This window comes from Accipiter gentilis, unplaced genomic scaffold (assembly GCF_929443795.1).
Source record: "Accipiter gentilis unplaced genomic scaffold, bAccGen1.1, whole genome shotgun sequence".
NCBI classification, from domain to species: domain Eukaryota; kingdom Metazoa; phylum Chordata; class Aves; order Accipitriformes; family Accipitridae; genus Astur; species Astur gentilis.
In genome coordinates this window covers 1,030,457-1,051,847 of record NW_026060952.1, presented here as the reverse complement: position 1 = coordinate 1,051,847, position 21,391 = coordinate 1,030,457, and the positions used below count along the sequence as shown (strand labels likewise).

At 61.1% G+C, this 21,391-nt stretch overlaps 1 long non-coding RNA gene across 1 annotated transcript; it reads right to left on the bottom strand.

Moving 5' to 3' along the window:
- Positions 1-19,357: 19,357 nt before the first annotated feature.
- On the bottom strand, positions 19,358-20,931 carry LOC126037150 (uncharacterized). The gene is made up of 3 exons (XR_007505529.1): positions 20,838-20,931; positions 20,212-20,316; positions 19,358-19,941 (listed from the first exon to the last, which is right to left on the bottom strand). It is a non-coding gene; the product is annotated as an uncharacterized LOC126037150 (long non-coding RNA).
- Between the last annotated feature and the right edge of the window lie 460 nt (positions 20,932-21,391).

Genomic DNA, 21,391 nt, shown 5'->3' with positions numbered 1-21,391 from the left:
GGGAGTGGGGGGGGTGGGAGAGGAGGGGTGGGGTATATGGCAGGGGGGGTGGGCGGGGGTGGCTAGGGAGGGGTTAGACCAGCTTGGATGGGACCTTTTCTCTTGTCTTTTCAATTAAAAGCTGTTTCTCTAGAACCGCTCGGTGCCTATGTGGGAGGGGGAGGGAGCACAGGGGGCACCAAGAAACAGCCCCCAAGAGGTGCAAAAGCCCCACTGAGCCCCAAATCCGAGCCAGCAAGCCATGAGGGGAACCCAGCCACCCCCAGGGCCCAGTCACCACCAGCGGGGCAGGCGATGGTGGGGGGGGGACGGGAACGGGAACAACTCCCCTCTCCCCTTCCCCAGGGGAAGCAGCCCTTTGGTGGGGAAGCCAGGACAGACAGGTCCCTGCAGGACTCACGGACACGGCCCCACGCAGAAAGCAGCACAGAGCCCCTGCGACCACGACAGACCTTGGGGGCCGGGGGGGACACGGGCACACATGACAACAAGGCCTGCAAGGCCTTCGTCTTGAACACCACCAGCGTCCCCTCCAGCGGGGACAGGGCTCGGTGCACAGCCCTTCAAAGCCTCAAGACCATCACGGCCTTCCTCGGGTCCCACTGACCTCAGCCCCCAAGAGCCCAGCTTTGCCTCACTGACACAGCAAAATAACCCCAAATCACCCTAAGAATGGCGAGGGAGGGAGCTGCAGGCCAGGCAGGGACCCTCCTCCACTTCTCTGGCTGCGCCTTGGGCAGCCGCAAGACCAGGAAGGGGGGAGAAAAAGTCAGAAGGAAAAAAAAAAATAAATCACTGCACCAGCCAGAAAGTGCCTGGAAACTTCATCCCTCTTCATTGCCCATTTCCCATGCGAGCTCCACAACCTGGGAGCAACGCAGCCAATAGAACCTTCGAGAAGCAGACTCACAGCCTGCTGCAGCTGGCCCTGCTCGAGCAGCCGAGGTGGGCTGGATGATCTCTAGAGGTCTCTTTCAGCATCCATTCTGTGCTGCTGTGACTCTGTCTCTATCATGGTTTAAGCTATAAAAATGAGAGCTATAAAAATGGAACGCTGTGTTAAGAGCACAAGGCTCTGCTAGCAACGACCTTGCTGTGGCTCCTTGCTGTGCTGAGCCCAACCGCGTTTTTAAGAGTAGATTCTTAGTGTGAGCAAAAGTGTGATTATTTTATTTTGTAATTTATGTAAATAAAGTGGGTTTGGTTTGTTTTTTTTTTTTAAATAAGACTCTTCCAGAGCTCAGGTCAGGCTGAACCTGAGGGAAAGGGGCAGAGCCTCGCAGAGGGCAGAGCCACATCATGATAGGGGGGCCAGCAGGATCAGGGGGCCATGCGACACCCCCTGCTCACGTCCTGCCGGCTCCAGGAAGATGGTTGCACAAAGGACTCGGGGCGCAGCTCCAGGGACAGGGGTTTGGTGACCTGGCTCCAGCGCCTCTGGGGCCAGGGGCTAGGAGCTGTCGGGGGCTTCAGGGCTGTCAGGGGCTTCGGGACTGGGGGCTGCAGCCCTCCGCTTCAGAGGGACGATGCAGATGCTGTTCTTGGCCTCTTTGACTCTCCACCACGAGCCAAGCCTGCAGATGAGAGAGATGGGGGCTACCCTCCGCCAAGCCCTTGGAGGAGCAGGGGGGGGCTGTGCCCCTGGGCAGCACCAGGGAGGGGGGACAGTACCGGTGCTGCTGTCCAAGGCCAGCCACCAGGAAGTCACCGGCTGCAGAGAACTTGAGGCTGTTAACAAAACCTACCTGGAGGGGACAGGGCAGGGTGAGGGGCTCTGGCAGCCTCCTCCTGCCGCCCAGGGAGGGGAGCCCCCGCCCAGAGATGCCCCAAGCCCAGCTCCAATCCCCCACCTCCCCATCCATACCAACGGGATGTCCCAGAGGGGCTCCAGCTTCCGAAATCCCTCACCGCACTTCCAGAGCTTCACGCTGGCGCTGTGGGAGCCTGGGGCAGAGAGAGAAGACTGCCATGCACTCCCACCCAGGTAAGGGAGCAGGACGCCCCCCTCTCCACACCCCCACTCCAAAGCAGCTGCCACACACCTGTAGCCAGGAGGTCCCTGTTGCGCAGGGCGGCCACTGCTGAGATCCAGTATGGCTGCTGCAGGCCCTGGGCATCCTGCATGCCATGTGCCTGCCGGGCCAGTGCCAGCGGCTTCTTTTTCGTTAGCCCCCACAGGGCTAGGGACCTGCCAGGGAGGGAAGGGGCGAGGGGGCCGAGGGGGGCACCGCCTGCGCACCCCAGGCAACACCCCGGCCCTGTGCTCACCCGTCATCGGCGCCTGACACCATGTGCTCCTCACTGATGAGCTGGATACAATCGATGGAGCCCCTGTGAAGAGAAGGGGCAACTGCCATCAGTTATGAGCATGCTTTGGGATCCTATTTAGGAGACAAGGGCTCACCGGGGCATCAGCATCCCCACAGTGCCGGCAGGCTCCTAGTGATGCTTGGCACCTGCACACCGCTGCCCCAGCCTGACCCCCCTGCCTGCAGCCCCCTCTCCCGCCCCAGACCTACTGGTGCCCGTAAAACACAAGCTGCGACTCCTCCGGGATCTTCCAGAGCCGCACGGTACCGTCCCGGCCCCCTGCCGTCACACAGCACTCCCGGCTCAGGCTGTCCAGCCCCGTGATGACATCCTGGTGCCCGAACCTGGAGAAGGAGATGGCAAAGTGCTGTGGCAAGCAGGGCCCTCTGCTACCACAACTCCCCCGGGCCTGCTGGCTCTTGTGACTTCTGACATCCCCAGGCAGGAGTGGCTGCGCAGCTTGCGGTGCGGGCAGGAGGCAGAGCTGCCCTTCCTGCTGGGGACGTGGAGGGGAGGATGCTGCTGGAGTCAGAGCATTGGTGGCTTTGTAGCTCCCGAGCTCGGCCACGTCAGCCCAAAGCAGCACAGGATCCTTGGACGGTGGGAGGCAGAAAAAGGGATTCGCCCCGGCGTGGCCCCGCAGAGGGGAGGGAAGGCTTCAGTTTCAACTTTGGCTTCAGCTTTGGCGTGGCCTTCTCCTTCCCTCTGTTTCAACAGCCCAGCAGAGCAGCTGGTGCTTTGTGGCAAAGATGAAGCGCGTGGACAGGCGTTGTCCTAGACCACTGGAAAGAGTGGCTGTCCTGCCACTCTCCGGAGGCTGCCGGGTCCTCCTCCAGCTGAGGTGTCTCCTTTCCTGTTAGACCTCAGGAAGAGGAGATACCCCAGCCTGCAGAGCATCCTAGGGCTGGGGCTCCAGCGTTGTCTCTGCCTGAGCAGAGTCCTCGCTGGGGACTGAGTGTGACCTCATCCGTGCCCTCGTCATCTGTAAACTCAGCCGTGGTAGGTTAAACCTCGACTTCAGCCTTCCTCGTCCCAGGATGAGGAGTGTCTGAGTTGCCAGGGAGGAGACCAAGGGGCTGGTGTCTTTGCTTGGGCCTTGAAGGACTGTGGGGACAAAGCAGCAGAGGTGAGGTGACAGCCCCATATCCCTTCCAGGCAGGGCACATTGCACCTCACGATTCCCAGGGCCAGGAGGGAACCAGGGGGCAGATGGCTCAGCTGGAAGCTGCTGGTTAGGAATACGCCCCTCCCGAAACACCCCTCTTCCCACAGATGTGCTGGGAGCAGAGCCCCCCTTGCCCAGGCTAGGGGGGGAGCTCCATGCCAAGGTCCTTCCTCCTCCCCGCTGCCTTCACTCACTCTCTCTGATGTACTTGTGCTCGTTCTTGTGCTCATCCACATCCCGTCCAAGGAGTCCTGGGGGGACACAGCATGCCAGGGACCCACTGGCCATCAGGGACCCACCAGCCAGCCTGTCTGGCCACACAGTTCCCTGGGGAGGGCTGACCCCAGGGTGCAGCATTGGGGAGGGGATGGATGAGCCTCCTGCCAGCCCTACCTGTGCAGGCAGGAGTGGGAGAGAGTGAAGGGGTGCCCCACAGGTCCTGCACTGGGACACAGGGACCCTGGGAGAGAAAGGGACCCTGGGGCTAGGGGCTCACCGATGAACCTGACAGCCTCCAGCCACAGGGACTCCTGCGGGCTCCGCAGGTAGGTCTGGCTCTTCCACAGGTAGTACGTGGCCCTGCTCCTCTTCCTGGCCAGCTGGAGAGAAGGGTGCAGAGTTGGCACAGAGATGGCCCCCCCGTTGGGCCATCCCTCCACCAAGGACCACCCTTCTTCTCCCCAGCAGGACATTCCCAGCTCTCCGCTCTCCGCATTGGGGTTCGGAGGGAGCAGAGGGCTCCCAGGCAATGCTAGGGTGCCATCCTGGTGGCGGGGTCCCCTTTGGGACTCCGGAGGTGAGGACAGCCTGGAGCAGAGCCTGTTCCAGGAGGGTGCATGCAGCTGTGGGGACACTGCCCTTGGTCCCCTCTGCTGGGCACGGGCAGGGCTTACCCAGGGCAGATCCCAGGGGTGTTCGGGCTATGCTTACCAAGCACTCGCAGATCCTCCATGCCTGCGCCGTCTCGGCCAGTCGCACCAGCTGCCTCCACTTCAGGAACTGGCCAGCGCTGCGGAGGGCTTCCTGGGAGGCCTGGTGAGCAGCACAGATGCTACCACCACCATGGGGGGCACAGGACCCTGTGTCCTCCCTCCTGGTGGGGCTCAGAGCCTGTCCTGGACCATGCAGGGAAGACGCACCAGCTGGGGACTGATGCTGCCAGCAGGTTCAGCACCCCAGGGGAAGAGGAGGGCAGCCACCCTCTCTGGCTGGAAGCCTGTCGGGGCTTCAGCGTTTCAGCTTTGGTGGCCCCAGGCTGCTGCGGAGCCGTAGTCCAGTCTCTGGGGCTGCAGGGACCCATGCCAGGGGCTGTGTGGAGGGAGCTGGGTGGGAAAGGGACCCACCTGCCCATCCACCAGGCAGCAGGAGGAAAAAGGCAGCAGTGGGCAGGGAGGGGGGCTCTGCCTGTTCCTAGGGACTCAACAAGCTAGACCTCACAGTGCAGTGTCAGCATTGCCCTCCCCAAAGGACCAGTCAGGTTGGGAATCCCACCTTGGCCACACTCTCGTCCTGGTCATGCAGGTGAAAGAGCAGCGGCAGCAGGCTGTCCCACACCACCTTCTTCATCTTCTTCTTTTCAGCACCCACCACGAGCCCCATTGCAATTTGGAAGAGATGGATGGAGAGCTCCCGCACCGTGTCCAGCTCCTGGGGGAAGAGGGGAGGAGGACCTCAGCCACAAGCCCATGGCAAGCAAGGGGCTGACATGGAGACAGACATCCCCAAAATGGCTGCAGGCAGCCCTGCTGCAAAAGGCAGCGAGCTGCGGCATGCAGATGGTCTGCCCAGGGAGACTGGGGTCTCCGGGGCTGAGGGCCAGAGAGGGAGGCCCTGCAGAAGGCTGGAGGATGCTGCCAGAGCAGGGTGTGCATTGGTGGGGCTCAGCACGCCTGCTGCCATCCTGCCACCACTGTCCCCCGCTGCGGCAGGGAGGCCGAGCCGGAGTGAGTCCTTGGTGGGGGGTTTGTGACACAGCACGGAGCCACCAAGGGCAGCAATGGGGTCTGGGGACTGCAGGGCAAAGCATCCCCCTGCAGAGCACAGGGGCTGCAGTGGGAGGCATGAATGGAGGTGCCCAGGAAGGGGGACATGGGGCTCTCCCCCAGCCTTACATTGTTGAAAAGCAGCAGGAGCTTTCCAGCCAGTGCCAGGGCAGTGAGGCTGAGTCTCTTCCCCTCCAGCAGCCAGAGCATGTTGCCAAGCACGGGCAGGGCCGCGGCGCTGGCATCACTGTCATCATCCAGCAGCTGGTCCATAACGTACGGCAGCAGGATAAGGGCTTTCCTTTCCTGTGTGAGACATGCCACCTCCTTTTTGTAAAGGAGCCACCGATCACAGGGGTGAAAACCCTCTCCACGAACACCGGCCTGCCCACTGGGTTCTCTGCAGGCAGTGCAGGTTACGAGGGCAAGGTCCCGGCAGACAGGGCTCACCAGCATGCCCATGGGAAGAGCAGGGCACAGAGGGGGAGGACAGACAGCACTGGCTCCTTGCCAGCCCTTCGGCTGCCCCCTTCTCCACCAGACCCCCCTGGATAGGCTGGTGGGTGACTGGCGCTGCCTGGAAAGCTGCCCAAGCTGCCAGCAGCCCCTGCCATGGCTGCTGTGTTTCACCCTGGGGCTCAACACCTCACGGCCAGGCCCTGCACACCCCACGCTCAGGCCGGTTGCTCTGCCGCCAGCATCCCTGCTGGGACGTGCTGGCAGTGGGAGCCCGTTCCCGTCAGCACTGCTGCTTCTCTCCTTGGCATGGCACAGCCATGGGGCAGAGGGCCGGGGAGGCAGGAGAGCTGGCAGCAGCCAGCACAGCCCACAATGCCCAGGAAAGCCTGAGCTGCCACGTTACCCACTGTTCCACCCTGGGCTGCTGTCCCGGCTGCCCCCTACTCACTGTGTCAGGCCTCTCGGTGAGCCTGAGGATGGCCCTGAGCACCAGGCTGGGCATCCCCAGGCACTGGCTCTGCAGATAAACGGGGAAGATTTCCAGGGCACGGACCAGCTCTTCACTGATGTTGGTAAAGTCCAGCATCTGAAACACAGGCAGTGGGAGCTGGTGAGGTGTGGTGCTGGCTCCAACCATCAGCTCAGGACAAGGACGCAGGGCAAGACCAAGCCCAGACGGAGAGAGGCAGCAGGGATTGCAGAGAGTCCCCGTGCCCCACACCACAGCACATTGCTTGCTCATCTGCTCCTCCATGGTACCAACCAGAGCCCACCCACTGCCCCAGCTTTCCCCACAGTGGTGGGCATGGGAGAACCGAGCATCGGGGGGAGCTTGGAGTGGTGCCATCAGGCTCACCTCAATGAAGAAGACCATAGCGACCATCTGCCAGGTGGGGTCCTCTGTCCGGAGGAGCTCTACCAGATGGCAGAAGATGGCGGAGCGCAGGCGCCTTGGCATCTTCATCATCTCCCTGACGGGGAAGGAGGCACTGTCAGGCCTGAGCCAGGCAGGCACATCTTTTGGGGGTTTGCACCAGCCTGGACATCGCCAGTCTGTACCACTTTCTCCAAGTAATGGGGACCCCACTGCCATCAGCCCCAAGGGAGGGGGTGGCATGGGGTACCCTGTCCCCAAGGAGCAGGGAGAAGGGGCTCTCACCTGGCGATAATGCGCACTCCCATGAGGTGGGTCTGGGAGCTGAGCAGGGTGTCCCAGCCACCCTGCGCCTCGATGGCCAGTACCTGGTTCTCAAAACCCATGCTGCAGAGCAGCACTTTCATGGACTGCACCGCAGACCTGCACAAGGAGAAATGCTTAGCTCCCACCCTGGCTTGGCTCCGGGTGGTTGGCAGGGATGAGAGGAAAGGGATGGAGCACCTGATGGGAGTGAGCTGATCCTGTCGGTGCTCCGTCCAGAAGATGTGCACTTCCTGCAGCGTCAGCTCCGTGGTGAATGACGCTTGGAAAAGCAGCGCCAGGAAAAGCTGGGGGAAAATTGCCTCCACCTGCCAGAGGCAGACAGACTGCAGGAGGATCTCGCTTATCGCCCTGGTTGCCTGCAGAAGACACCCGGACGCTGAGATGTCCCCTCATCCCTGGGGAGGTAAAGCCTTGGGGCGGGCAGGGAAGGGGAGCAGGGGCCCCGGACAGCTGAGATCAGCCCCGGAGGTCAGCAAGGCTTCGTCCAGCAACTCACAGCCAGTGAGAGGATGCGCGGGTTGTCCTTGGTGGAGGTGGAGGTCTTGCGCAGTGACTGGTTCACCAGCAAGCTGAGCAGCTCCCTCAGCACCTTGTCCACAGCCCGGAGGTCAGACATCATTGCCCTCCACATGGCCCTGGCGACACTGCAGGGACACGGGGCTCTGTCAGCAGGGACACCCCAGAGGATGGCCGGGCTGAAATCCCTCGGGAGGGTCTTGGGGCCCCTCTCCTAGTGTGAGAGGAGCCCCCAAAGGCTGGTGGTCCCCTTACCGGGTGCACGTCGGGGAGCACTGCAGCAGGCTGGCCACCAACTCCCTGGGGTGTTTGCGCACAAGCACCACCAGGGCCCTGTCCAGGCTTTTGCGGGCTACCACCGCCCTGACGGAGGGCCGGCTTCTGTAGATGGCCCACACGACGTTCAGCACCTGGAGGGGAGACACGGGTGGGAGTGGGGATGTCAGCATGGTGAGCGCGGCCATTTCCCCAGCTCCTACTGGGAGCTGCTTCCGTTCCTAGTGCGGTATGCCAGCTCGAGACGGCGTCAGTGCTAGCCAGGCACAGAGCCAGGGGAGGAACAGTCCCCCAGTGGGCTGGAGCATCAGCTGTGCCACCCATGGGCTATTCACCTGCCCGGGCTGGAAGGCACGGTCCGCCACAAGGACATCCACCATGTGGGCAGCCAGCCTGATGCTGTAGGCGCTTGGGTGTCTCAAGCTCTTGATAGCCATGAGGATGATGTCTGCCTGGTCGGAGGACTGGAGGTATTTTGTGAACATCTGCAGGATGAAGGAGAGGAGGGGAGATTTGTTGCCTCACCCAGAGCATCACCCAGAGCATCTTGACTGTGCAGTGAGAGCGGGGCACGGAGCCAGGCTGAGCTGGGGAGGAGACTGATGGTGGGCATCAGGGTCCCGCAGGGGACTGAAGCTCCCTGAGGGCCTTTGCCTAGCCCCTGCTCAGGAACAGCGTGAGCCCCTATCATCCCCACGCATCGGGTGTCCCTTCACTCACACTGAGCCAAAGGCACTTCTTACCAAGAAGATTTTGCGGGTGTGGCTGATTTTCAAAAGCTGCCAGGGCTTCATTGCTTGCCAGTCCTCCTGGAGCTGCAGCTGCTCTGTGCCATGCAGCCAGGGCCACCTGCCTGGGGGGGAGCAAAACCGGGGTGCTTAGAGAGAGGGTGCAGAAGTGGAAGTGCAGTCTGAGAGCATTGGGCAGAAAAGTTGCTGGCAAAGAAAAAGGGCACCAGACAGGTCCAGGGAGCAGATACCCAGGGAGGGTCCAGGGCTATTGTGAGCGGGGGCAAGGCAAAATGACTTTTCAGACTGCAGGCAGGCAGGCAGGTTGGATAAGGCTTTCTCTCGTCAAGGAGAGTGGCCCCTGACTGCCCATGCCTGGGGGATCCAGCCCGACACAGCTTGTCTTACTTCTCTGCTGCAGGACAAACGTGTGCAGGTGATAGAGAGCTTCTGCAGCCTCAGGACGCATCCCCTTGTCCTTGCAGGTGCAACAGAGGGTGAGGTGCCCCACCAGCTTCCCCAGCATTACAAACTGATGTGTCTTGGAGCACTGATGCCTGCGGACTGTGGCTTGGGCAAAGCAGGGGCAGACCTGGGGGAAGAGAGGCAGTGTGAGCACAACGGGAGCCCCAGCTGCTCCCAGAGCAGCTAGGCAGCAGCCAAGAGCAGGGCAGGGCTGCCGGACCCAGGTTCCTGCCTGTGCCCGGAGCAGCCCTGCCCTGCCCTGCCCTGCCCTGGGAGAGAGCATCGACAGGACAGGGGCAGGGCAAAGACCCCTGCTCCCGACCTGCTGGCTGGGTGCCCAGCTTCCCTGGGAGGTGCCGGGGCTCAGGGGCACAGGGACAGGGCACTGGGGCTGCCCAGACCAGGAGCTCGGTACCTGCGGCAGGGAGTAGGTGGTGATGAAGTTCACCAGCCTGGCGATCCGTGCCATGGCCCTCTCCTGCACCTCTGCCAGCTGGGAATCGGTGAAGGGCAGCAGCAGCTGGGAGGAGAAAAGCTGCTGGTGTGCCAGGGAGGTGGCATGGCACAGCATGGCACAGCCAGGCTTGCTCTGGGGCAGTGCCTGGGATGGGGCATGTGTCCTTCTCGCCCCTCACAGCAACCTGCTGCGGGCAGGCAGGTCACTGCATCCCGCTTCTGCTGCTGCCTCTGCTGCCTTCCATTCACTCCCCACCAAAAAACATCCCTCTGCCTCCCACCCAAGGACTCCAAGGCTTTGGGGTGACCACCTCACTGGGGACCTGTGGTGGGGGCTCTGGGATATGGCCCATGGTGAAGCTGGAGGGGGAAAGCCCCAGGGCTGGGCTCCCCTTGCCAGACAGGCAGGTCCATCTGGGAGGCAGTGTTGGGGAGGACGGGCAGCGGGCAAGGCTGCAGAGGTGGCGTGGGCTGGGGCAGGAGAAGGGGCTCTGGCGGGAGCCAGGAGGCAGGGGGGTGGGTGGGGGGCATGGCTGGTAAGGAGAGACATTCCCTGCCCCCCTCCTTGCACCAGGTGCTGGGGGTGGGCACCGCTCAAGCCAGGGGTCACTGCCCATGGGGACCCTGTGCCAAGGTCAGACCTCCAAGATGTTCTGCAGCTCCACGATGCCAAGGGTGCCGGCACTGCGTACCAGCACCTGCAGCATGCTGTCCATCGTGGCCAGGGTCTGTGAGGGGGAAAGAGTCTTGGGGGCAGCCCTGGAAGCCTGGCAGGGGACGGCCATGGCCCTGCGGTGCCCAGGAAGGGGCCTCGCAGCCAGGGAACTCCCCATGGTTCACCCCCTGGCACACCTTGGAGCAGAGTGAAGCATCAGGGCCCTGAGTGTCCTCCTGAGGAGGCAGGTGGAAGATGTTGCAGAAGCAGGCATACAGGAGGCTGTTCTTCTTCTCCTGCAGAAGCAGCCCCGCTCTGCTGCGGGGACAGAGGAGGAGGCAGACCCTGGGCTTAGAGACCTGAGCTGAGCCCCATGCCATGGGGGACCCCTCAACCCTCCATCACACTGGCACTTGCCTTTGCGGGGAAAACCCTGTGGCACCCCCTGCCCTGTTCTCTGCCTCCCTCTCAGACCCAGGACTGGGGATGCCCCCCACCTGGGACCGGTGCCATCGGGGCCACCAAGCTGGGGGCTGGGGCAGGTACCTCATGGAGATGATGGCCAGCATGGCTTGCTGCTGCACCATAATGCCCTGGGGGCCAGCGGGCTCCTCTTGCAGCAGCACCTGGGGAGCACAGCAGCGTGGGACAGCTCAGGATGGGGCAGTTTCCTTCGCCCAGCAAGAGCCTGTGGGGCTGGCAGAGCCCAGGTGCCCCCATCCTGGCACCCCCTCCCCACCCAGCACCCAGTGGTCCCAAGCCCCATGGCTGGAAGGGCTGTGCCCGTCACAGAGCCACAGGCTGGCCAAGGGACCTGCAAACATCCAGCCAGGCCGCCCAGGTGGCTTTGGAGCATCTCCAAGGATGGAGACCTGGAGCAGTGCTCATCCGCAACCCCCCTGCCTGGCCAAGCTCTCATCTGCCCCCGGGGCTGTGTCGCTGCCTGCTGCCCCTGCCCCTGCCCCTGCCTCAGCCTGACTGGCCGTCCCCTCACCTCGATGGTCTCCACCACCTCCGGCTGGCAGAAGTAAAGCATGTCCCACACAGCGGAGTCCACGCTGGTGGTGCTGCAGACGGTGCAGATGGAGGCCAGAAACCTCAGCTTCTGGGCCTCTTGCTGCCAGCCAGGGAGGAGACAGACAGACAGACAGTGTCAGGGGGGAGAGACAGCCAGGTGGGGGGCCCAGCACAGCCCCCAGCACCTTCTGAGCACGGGACAGGGGCCGAAAGACAGGCTGGGAGACACGGGCACAGCCTCATAGAAGTGGCCACGGATACCTTTGGTCTGCTCCTGAGGAAGGCTCGAATGATGTCCAGGGTATTGTCTTCCTCCCTGGGCAAAGCCAAGGCAGAGCAGCACAGATCTGGCCAAGAGAGAGCAGGAAGGGCTGGGGGGCAAGCAGCAGGGAAAACCCGAGCCCTCTGCCCAGCTCCCAGGGATGCCACAAGCCCTTGCTCAAGGCTGGGACACCGGTGTCCCCTGTGTGCCCCAGGAGAGAGGGTGTGATGCTGGAGGGCAGCACAGGGAGGGGGCCCTGCTGTGGTCTGGTAAGGGATGCGCTGGCACCAGGGCACAGGGAGAGTCCCTGTCCCAGAACGCCAGAACAGAGCTCCCTTCCCGGCCACTGCGCTGTGGGAGCTCTGATGCCAGCCTGGCTGGGGGATGTGAGCCTGGCCCAGGACAAGGCAGGGCAGGCTGGGGAGCCCCCTGCTCCACAGCACCCGCACACTCACCTGCCCGCAGCAGCTGGACCTCGGACATCTCATGGGGCTTTGGCCTGGATCTGGGAGCCGGGGCAGCTCCAGCCTTCTCCACCCAGGCCTGCCTAACGTGGCCAGGGGGTCTCTCCGCCATCCTGCAGGAGGGAGGGAGGAAAGGGGTGAGGAGGACCCCCTGCCACCCCAGGGGTGGTGGGGGCAGAGGTGGCTGTGCTCAGGGGCTCCTCGCTCCCATCCTGTCCCAACACTGTCCTCCCAGACACTGCGGGAGCAGGGCTGGCTGCCACAGGGTGTCGCAAAGTACCCCAATGTCACTCCCCTAAGCCCCCTGATCCCCCCTCCCCAGAAGCCCTCTGGCTGCCCCGGAGCACATGGACCCCTCCTCGCCCTGGGGGGACGGGACTGGCTCCCTCTTCCTCCTCCTCCCGCTATGGGGCTGGGGTTTGTCTGTATGGGGGCATCCCCCTTGTCGCAGACACCCCTCTGTCCTCTGTCCCTTCCCTCCCAGGGCCTGGTGCCACCCCCACCTATGGCCAGGCCGAGCCGGGGAGCAGCCCCCAGCCCCTCAGGCACGCCGAGGCTCTTCCCTCGTCCTCAGGAGGCGCAGGACAAGGCCCGCCGGGCTCCCCTCGCTCGAAGGCAGGTGGGCACACCGGGACACCAGAGGCCTTCCTGTGCGCTCAGCCACAGCGATCTGCGACCGTTGGGGTCTGCTGGCTTGCCCTGGTTACGGCTGCCGCGGCAGGCGGCAGGGTTCCATCGGCCGTTCGCTGGCACGAGGGAGGGGGGGAGTCCCCCCTCCCCCCCTCCCCGGGGCCTACGCCCCCGCTGGGCTCAGCCCGGGCCTGCTGGGTCGTCTGAGCGGGCGCGGGGGCCCGGGCCGGGGTGCTGGGGGACGCGCTACGCCCGGGGTGGTGGGGCCGGGAGCGAGGTGGCGTGGGCACAGAGGGGTCGGTGCGTGGGGACGGGCGGGAGGTGAGGCGAGAGGCCGGTGGGCAGCGGGAGGCTGCGGGTCGGGCCGTTGCGGCGAGCTCGGCCCAGCAGCGGGGAGCAAGGCGGACGGCAGCGGCGGCGGGGCCGGCAGGTGGGTACGGGTGGGAAGGGGACGGGAACGGGGGAGCGGGGGAAGAAGGAAGGAAGGGGGAAAGGGGAGGGGGAGAGGGGTCTGGTGATGGGTCAGGGATGGGGTCGATGAGGGGGTCAGGGATGGGGTCAGGGATGGGTCAGGGATGGTCAGTGAGGGGCTGGGGGCCACTTGTCTGGGAGGTCCAGCCGTGGGGTGGGCGCAGTGATCAGCTGGGTGGTGCCGTTCAGGTTTGTGCAGCCTGTGCGGGTGTAGCGTGGTTTGGAGTGATGGGGGGGTGCAGGCAGGGTGGGCTGCGCTGTGCAGGGGTGCAGTCTGTTTTGGGTGCTGGGGGAGGTGCCCTGGACAGACGTGTCATTCATGCTGGGGAAGCAGAACCAGGCGCTGGTGAGCCGGTGCAGCGGTTCCTCCTGCGCAACATTCTTAGGAAAACTCTCCTTTTTCTTTCCTTTTCCTTGCTCCTTCGCTTCCAGATCTCCGTGGTCGCAGTTTGTGCTGCCTCACCTCCAGCACAGCGTGCAGAATGAAACGACGGTCACAGAATTCGTCCTCCTGGGGTTCTGCAGCACCCCAGCCCTGCAGCGCTGCCTCTTTGGCCTTTTCTCTGCCCTCTGCTCTGCCACTCTGATGGGAAACGCACTTGTCTTTCTGCTTATCTGCCTGGACTACTGCCTCCCCATGTACTTCTTCCTCTGCCACCTCTCCATCGCGGACATCTGCTACGCCTCCAGCAATGTCCCCCGTATGCTAAGGAGCCTCCTTGGACAAGGCAGAACCCCCTCCTTTGCTGGGTGTGGGGCACAGAGCCATCTTTATTTAATCTTTGCACTTACGGCGTGCGTGCTGCTGGCCATCATGTCTCACGTTCGCTATGTGGCAATCTGCCGTCCCCTGTGCTATGCCCTCATCGTGATCTGGAGGCTGCGCCTCACCCTTGCCACGGTTTTGTGGGCTTTGGTGTTTGTATTTGGTACACTGCAAGCCTCTCTGGCTTTACACCTGCCTTTCTGTGGCCCCTGCGAGGTTGTCCACTTCTCCTGTGAAATTCTTGCTGTCTCAAAGCTGGCCTGCCCTGCCGCTCCTGCCAATAAAGTCCTGATCTTTGCTGTTTGTGTGTGCTTCTTCCTCTTCCCTTTAGCCCTAATCCCGATTTGCTCCCTGGACAGCCTGGCCACCGATCTGCGCATCCGCTCTGTGCCAGGATGGCACGAAACCACCTCCACCTGTGGCTCCCACCCGACCGTGGTGGGTGTCTTTTATGGAAACGCCATCTTCGTGTACGCGGGGCCCGGGAGCGGTAACTCCTCTGGGAGGGAGAAAGTTCTTTCCCTTTTCTACAGTCTCGTCAGCCCCAGTTTGAACCCCGTCATTGACAGTCGGAGGAACAAGCAGGTGAAGGAAGCCTTGCTGAAGCTTCAGAGAAGGAAGAGGGTCTTTCATTCCGTCTAGCTGGCGCTCTAGGCTTTCACCTGTCTCCTGTCTTTCTGCTCTTTCTTCTTGAGCTCTTGCAGTATTTCTCACGGAATGTTAAGTGGTTAAAAGTGTCCTCGTTTCAGCTTGGATAGAGTTAACTGTCTTCCTAGTAGCTGGTACAGTGCTATGTTTTGAGTTCAGTATGCAAAGAACCTTGATAACACTGATGTTTGCAGTTGTTGCCGAGGAGTGTTTAGATAAAGTCAAGGATTTTTCAGCTTCTCATGCCCAGCCAGTGAGAAAGCTGGAGGGGCACAAGAACTTGGCACAGGACACAGCCAGGGCACCTGACCCAAACTGGCCAACAGGGTATTCCATACCATGCGACATCCCATCTAGTATAGGAACTGGGGAGTGGGGGGGGGGAATCGCTGCTCGGGGACTAGCTGGGTGTGAATGGTGGGTGGTGAGCGATTGCACTGCGCATCATTTGTACATTCCGATCCTTTTATTATTGCTGTTGTCATTTTATTAGTATTATCATTATTAGTTTCTTCCTTTCTGTTCTATTAAACCGTGCTTATCTCAACCCACGAGTTTTACTTCTTTTTCCAGATTTTTTCCCCCATCCCACTGGGTGGGGGGGGAGTGAGTGAGCGGCTGCGTGGTGCTTAGTTGCTGGCTGGGGTTAAACCATGATAGAGACAGAGTCACAGCAGCACAGAATGGATGCTGAAAGAGACCTCTAGAGATCATCCAGCCCACCTCGGCTGCTCGAGCAGGGCCAGCTGCAGCAGGCTGTGAGTCTGCTTCTCGAAGGTTCTATTGGCTGCGTTGCTCCCAGGTTGTGGAGCTCGCATGGGAAATGGGCAATGAAGAGGGATGAAGTTTTCAGGCACTTTCTGGCCGGTGCAGTGATTTTTTTTTTTTTTTTCCCTTCTGATTTTTTCTCCCCACTTCCTCGTCTTGCGGCTGCCCAAGGCACAGCCAGACAAGCGGAGGAGGGTCCGTGCCTGGCCTGCAGCTCCCTCCCTCGCCATTCTTGGGGTGATTTGGGGTTATGTTGCTGTGTCAGTGAGGCAAAGCTGGGCTCTTGGGGGCTGAGGTCAGTGGGACCCGAGGAAGGCCGTGATGGTCTTGAGGCTTTGAAGGGCTGTGCACCGAGCCCTGTCCCCGCTGGAGGGGATGCTGGTGGTGTTCAAGATGAAGGCCTTGCAGCCCTTGTTGTCGTGTGTGCCCGTGTCCCCCCCGGCCCCCAAGGTCTGTTGTGGTCGCAGGGGCTCTGTGCTGCTTTCTGCGTGGGGCCGTGTCCGTGAGTCCTGCAGGGACCTGTCTGTCCTGGCTTCCCCACCAAAGGGCTGCTTCCCGTGGGGAAGGGGAGAGGGGAGTTGTTCCCGTTCCCACCCCCCCACCATCGCCTGCCCAGCTGGTGGAGACTGGGCCCTGGGGGTGGCTGGGTTCCCCTCGTGGCTTGCTGGCTCGGATTTGGGGCTCAGTGGGGCTTTTGCACCTCTTGGGGGCTGTTTCTTGGTGCCCCCTGTGCTCCCTCCCCGTCCCACACAGGCACCGAGCAGTTCTGGAGAAGGAGCTTTTAATTAAAAAGACAAGAGAAAAGGTCCCATCCAAGCTGGTCTAACCCCTCCCTAGCCACCCCCGCCCACCCCCCCTGCCATATACCCCACCCCTCCTCTCCCACCCCCCCCACTCCCCCCATCTCCATCCCTCTCACCCCTGTCTAATCCCCCCCCCACACACACACCCTCACGTTGGCTGCCAGAGCCCTGCGCTTGCTGGGTGCCATTGGCAAGGAGCTCTGCGCCTGCCTCTTCCTCCGCTTGCCGGCCGTGGCAGGTGGGGACGGTGGCAGGTCCATCCCCGCACCCTGCCACGGCTCCTGGGGCTCCATCCCGCCGCCGTTGACTATTTTGAGGCTCAGCATGGCATCGCTGAGCTCGGGGATGCAGTAGTCGGGGGTGAGCATCTCCTCAGGCAGCGAGAGCGAGCTGAAGTCGTGGTCGGGGGTGTCTGTGCTGGTGCCAGCAGCATCCTCAGGCACGGAACCTCTGCTGGGAGCATCCTGGCTGACCCCCACTCTATCCAGGGCGCAACCGAAGAGCCTTAGGGCCTCTTCCAGGACCATCTCCTCGGACACTGCAAGGTCGCCAGCAGTGTCCCCAAGGGCTTCGTTGTTGGCGGCAGCGCAGGGGCTGGTGTGGACATCGCTGCCCGGGGGTGCCCCCACAGGGGTGGCCGTGCTGGCGATGTTGATCTGTGCCAGCTGCCCCTTGATGTGCTGGTAGCCAGGGATGGACACTGGCAGCTCCAGAGGGTCTGGGGCCACCCCACTCCTCTGGTTTTTGTAGGGTGTGAGGTATCGTGGTTGGCCCTGGGGGGCCCCGCAGCCTGCGGGACCCCACAGGGCAGCACCCGGCAGAGAAGTGGCGCCTTGGCCAAGCGTGGCGGTGGCCGGTGGAGGCAGGTCGGTGGTTGTCCACTGGATGCGGAAGACCCGGGGGTCGAAGAGGCAGCCACATGGAGCCCTCTGCAGACCTGTGTGGGTGAGGGGGAGCCGTGCTGGGCCGGGGGGACTCTCTGGGGGCACCCACCGAGCCGGCCCCGATGGCCGACATCCCCCAGCTCTGGGCCAGGGGCGTGGGGAGCTTGTGGCCAGGGTGATCCCCATGGGGTGAGCCGCTGTGCCGGTGGGACAGGGTTGCAAATCGGGGAGGAGACTGGCATCTAGGAGGTGAAAGGGGAGAGGTGGCCCCAAATATTTGGGGAATTCTCTGCAGATGGGCTTTACTGGGCACGCGCCGCCCGGGCGAGGGCAAGGATGCTCACCGGGGCTTGCTGAACCCCCATGCGAAAAGTGCCGGGGGAACGGGTGTGATGGGGATGGCGAAGGGGCCAGAGCAGACTGGGGTGCCATACCTGCTGGTGGTGCCTGGGGGGCCCGGGCTGCAGGGAAGGGCTGCTCCCATGCGGGCAGGCGGCATAGGTTGGCTGAGCCTGAGAGAATGAGACAGGAGCGATGGCCGGCGGTCACCTCTGCTCTTGTCCTCCAAGAGCATCCCTGGGCTGCAGGGGTTGGGGTCGGTCCCTACCTCAAGGGTAGAAGGTTTTGGGGAGCACGAATGGCTGGAAAAGCTGGGGCGCTGGGGGGCCCCAGGGCCCAGGCAGTGGGAGCTGCGTTGGTGGCCATGCCATGGTCCCTTCTGGCTGTTAGCTGCCAAGGACTCTTTGGCGTCTCCCCGGAAGGAATGCGGGGGCTCCCTGTGTTCCGCCCCACCCCCAAGAGCCTCCCCAGCTCCTCCTGGGGAGGGAAAGAGTTAAGGGAGGCTGGGGTGGCCCCGGGGCCTACAGGCGGCTCTCGGGGTCTGCGGGTGCAAATGCTCTTGGCTTTCAACAGTATTTTTCCGGTGGGGGAAGAACAACAAGTTGATTCAGCCGAGCCGAGTGGGCACCAAGCTGCAGCCACAGCCTCCTTGCGCCAGATGGCAAATGCGTTTGTGACCGTTGCCCGCGCTTCTGTTCACTGCGTTGACCGGAGCGAGGCAGAAATAGGAAAAAGGACGTCGAGGGCATGAAGGAAGGTCATGCAGTGTTGCTCGGTGGCACGCTTTCCCCCAGCCCTCGCTCCAGTAGTGCTGTCAGGTCTTTCAGTCTCCTGCTGGGAAAAGCAGCAGCTCTGGATCCCCCTGGGAGGGGGTGGCCCTTTCCCTGGGTGCGTGACACCCCGGAGGAGACGGTACCCGCCGCCGCGTGCTCCCAGAAAAGGACTGGATTCTGCCCAACGTCCGGTGTCGGGGCGCTGGGGCTGTTTGCGCTCTACGGGATCCCAGGGATGGGGTTAGTACATCCCCTCCTTGTGCTTGGAGGATTCGGCGCTAGCAAGGACACCCCAAGGGTACCAACGACACAGGCCTCTCGCTCCCGCTGTGTGAACAGTGTGTGGCCTGGGGGAGTCGGGACAACTGCCGTGAACCGGAGGCCAAAGACCTCTCCTGGCCTGTATCCTGGTAATCAAAGAGATTGCGCTCTGTTCGTGAGGCACCTCTGGCTGCAAGATTGTGCAAGGCCATGTGCTGCGTAACTTGTGGCAGGGACCGATGCTGGGGGCATGAAGGCAAGCGCGCTTCTAAAAGCATAAAACTCCATTTCATTTCAGAGCGCAGCTGAGCCACCCCGCTCCTCAAGACTCTGCCATCTGCACCGCTGTGGCTGGGACCGGGCAGTGCTGCACATCCCAAAGGCCACCAAGTCACACCCGTGTCCCTGCTGCTTTGCCGGGAGCTTCTGCGATGCGAGCGATGTTCTGGGGGCTGATCTCTTGGACTACAGCTACCCCGTCCCTGACCGGCAGCTGGCCAGGAGGGTTGTGTCCAGGGTGGAATTCCACCTCTCTGACAAGAACCTGGCCAAGGATGCTTTCCTCCTGAAACATGTCCAGAAGAACAAGATGGGCTTCGTCAGCATCAAACTGCTGACGTCCTTGAAGAAGGTAGGCAGCGCGTTGCGTTGGCCAGCCGAGGTGGGAAGTGGCCTCCATGTGGAAGACGCCTGGATGTCTGGGTGTCTGGGTGTGCTCTGGCTGTCTGCCATGGCCAAAACACTGCTGTGTTATCAACAGCTTTCTAGCTACCAGTACAGAGCACAGCACTACGAGGGCTGCTGTGGGGTAAAGGAACTCCAACTCAGCCAGATCCAATACAGAAGGAAAGTGGAGAAACAACAGAGGGAACAGCCCAGGGACACAGAGCCCCAGGTCTCATCTGGCCGCTCCTGTGACCATACGGTGTATGCAAAATCAAATACCTGAAGTGCTCCCTTAGATGCAGTTTACAGCCAGGGGACAAGAAGGTGGCAGTTCTGCATTTTGCAGCTCCCAGGCTGATGGCAGAGCCAAAGCAAAAAAAACAAACCCAAAACCAAACCAACCAAGAGAGGTAAAACTGGAGCGCAGGGAGCAAATGCTTTTCTTTCACCTTAGGCCAACTGCTTGGACGCTCTCTATGCTGCCCTGCCACAGAGGGCATCCCTCTCGTACCAGTAAGAGACATAAGAGTGAATTAAAGCCAGGACCCCAAACCAGACCAAAAACCCGGTTGTGATCAAGAAGAAAGTGGAGAATGCATCAAATATAACAGAAAATTATTTTGGACATTCCCAGTTTACATTTGAAAAAAAGAGAAAAAAAAAGAGGAGGAATTAGGTATTAAAAGAGCAGCACTGAATGATAAAGCCATAGCAGTCCCTCTACCACTACAAACCCACACCCCCACACGCACGTACGCACACAGACTGAACACCACCAAACTCCCCTTGACTGTGACGTTCACCTCAGCTTGCTGGTCTAGAGATACTGAATGCCTGAAGCACACCAAGGATAACTGAAAACATCTGCATGGCTTTAATGGGAATCCTCCAACTGAAACAAAGCACTTTCTCCCTCTGTCTGCGTTGGCACATCCCCGAGTCACGCTCTCACTCCTCTCCTTCAAAGTCAAGATTCCTAAACGTGAAAAGCGGGAGTGGGGAAAGGCGAAGGGAAGAGAAAAAGAGGGAGAGCATCATCAGTGGAAGACCTGCCAGCTGCTGCTGATTCAGCCCTGTTTGGGGGACCACCCCAGCAGAGAGGAGTTGGTTTGCATGCCACGGTCCTCACTGCCTGTTCCCAGGGACAGGCCGTTTGCTCAGCCTTGCCGGCCAAAGCGTGGGAAAAGCGTAGGTGTGCGCCGTCGCTTGCTGAGGAGCACGGTCACGATCACATGCAATCCTTTACCTTTTTCCTCCCTGGATTCAAAGGGTTTCTGTCTTCAAAGTGAGAGCCTTCCATATGGTCGTTTGTGACATTTCATCCAGGATAACAATCTCAGAAGGATCAGTCCTGCAATAAATATTTTACATAGCAATCCGTGATTATGGGAACTGATGCCACCAAGGGCATTAGCATCAGCAAGAGGAACAGCGGAGCCCCGAGAATCAAAGCTCCGCATAAGCGTGGGAGGTTTTGCTGGATGAGGAGTTTTGGGAGGCAAGCCGGGGAGCTGCAGAGCAACAGCTCTGTGCAAAGGCTCTTGCTGGGGCTTAGCCCCGGTCCGGGTTCCTAAGCCACTGCTGGTACAGATCACGCCTGCAACTCCTCATGTGTTAAGTATGAGGATCTCCAGCTACCGTAAAAGCACTGATGAGGCAAGGTTTGGGGGTCAAACGCGAGTGCTGCAGCCACTCTGCTTGCGGTCAGAGCCTTGCAATCACTTCCTGCAGCCCTGCCCCCGAATTCGATTTTCCCACCAAGCTGCCTGCTGGTTTCTGTGGGATGCCCCACAAAGAGGCAAGTGGAGAAAACTCTGCCAAACACCATCAAGCTAATCTTGCCGGGGGTCCTGGCGCTTGGTGGGGCTTTACCCGTCACTGCTTTGCTTTGGGATATCCACGTCACTGGTCTTCCCCACGTTCAGCTGAACTGAACTTGCAGCAGCAGCAGCTTCCATGGCCCTCCTGGACTCCTGATGTAAAAAAGGGACAAATCACGTTCTCTGTCTTTGATCAAAGTGGAGATAAGCTGAATGCCCAGCACAAACTTAGCAGTCTGCCCTCCGCTTCTGCCCCTTGGCAGCTATAGGTATTAGTGCAGCAGGGGAGAAACCGTTCACTCCAAAGATTTCGGGGCAGGGGGACTGTGTGTTCAAAACATGATTATGAGCAAGTCTTGCCAGCAGCAGCAGCCGCAGCAGCATCTAATAATAATCATCATAATGATAATGACCTTTGTGAAAAACGACTCGTTTTAAAAATTACACCTGTATTCAAGCGTTCAGCTCACTGCTACTTGAGGAAACAAAGGTTACAAAAGTTACAGGCTATTGGGATCTATTTCGATTGAGTGCTGATCTTCCCCCAACATTTCCAGACAAGCTGTAAGAGAAACAGGCAATCTCACAGACACACGGAGATGTCCA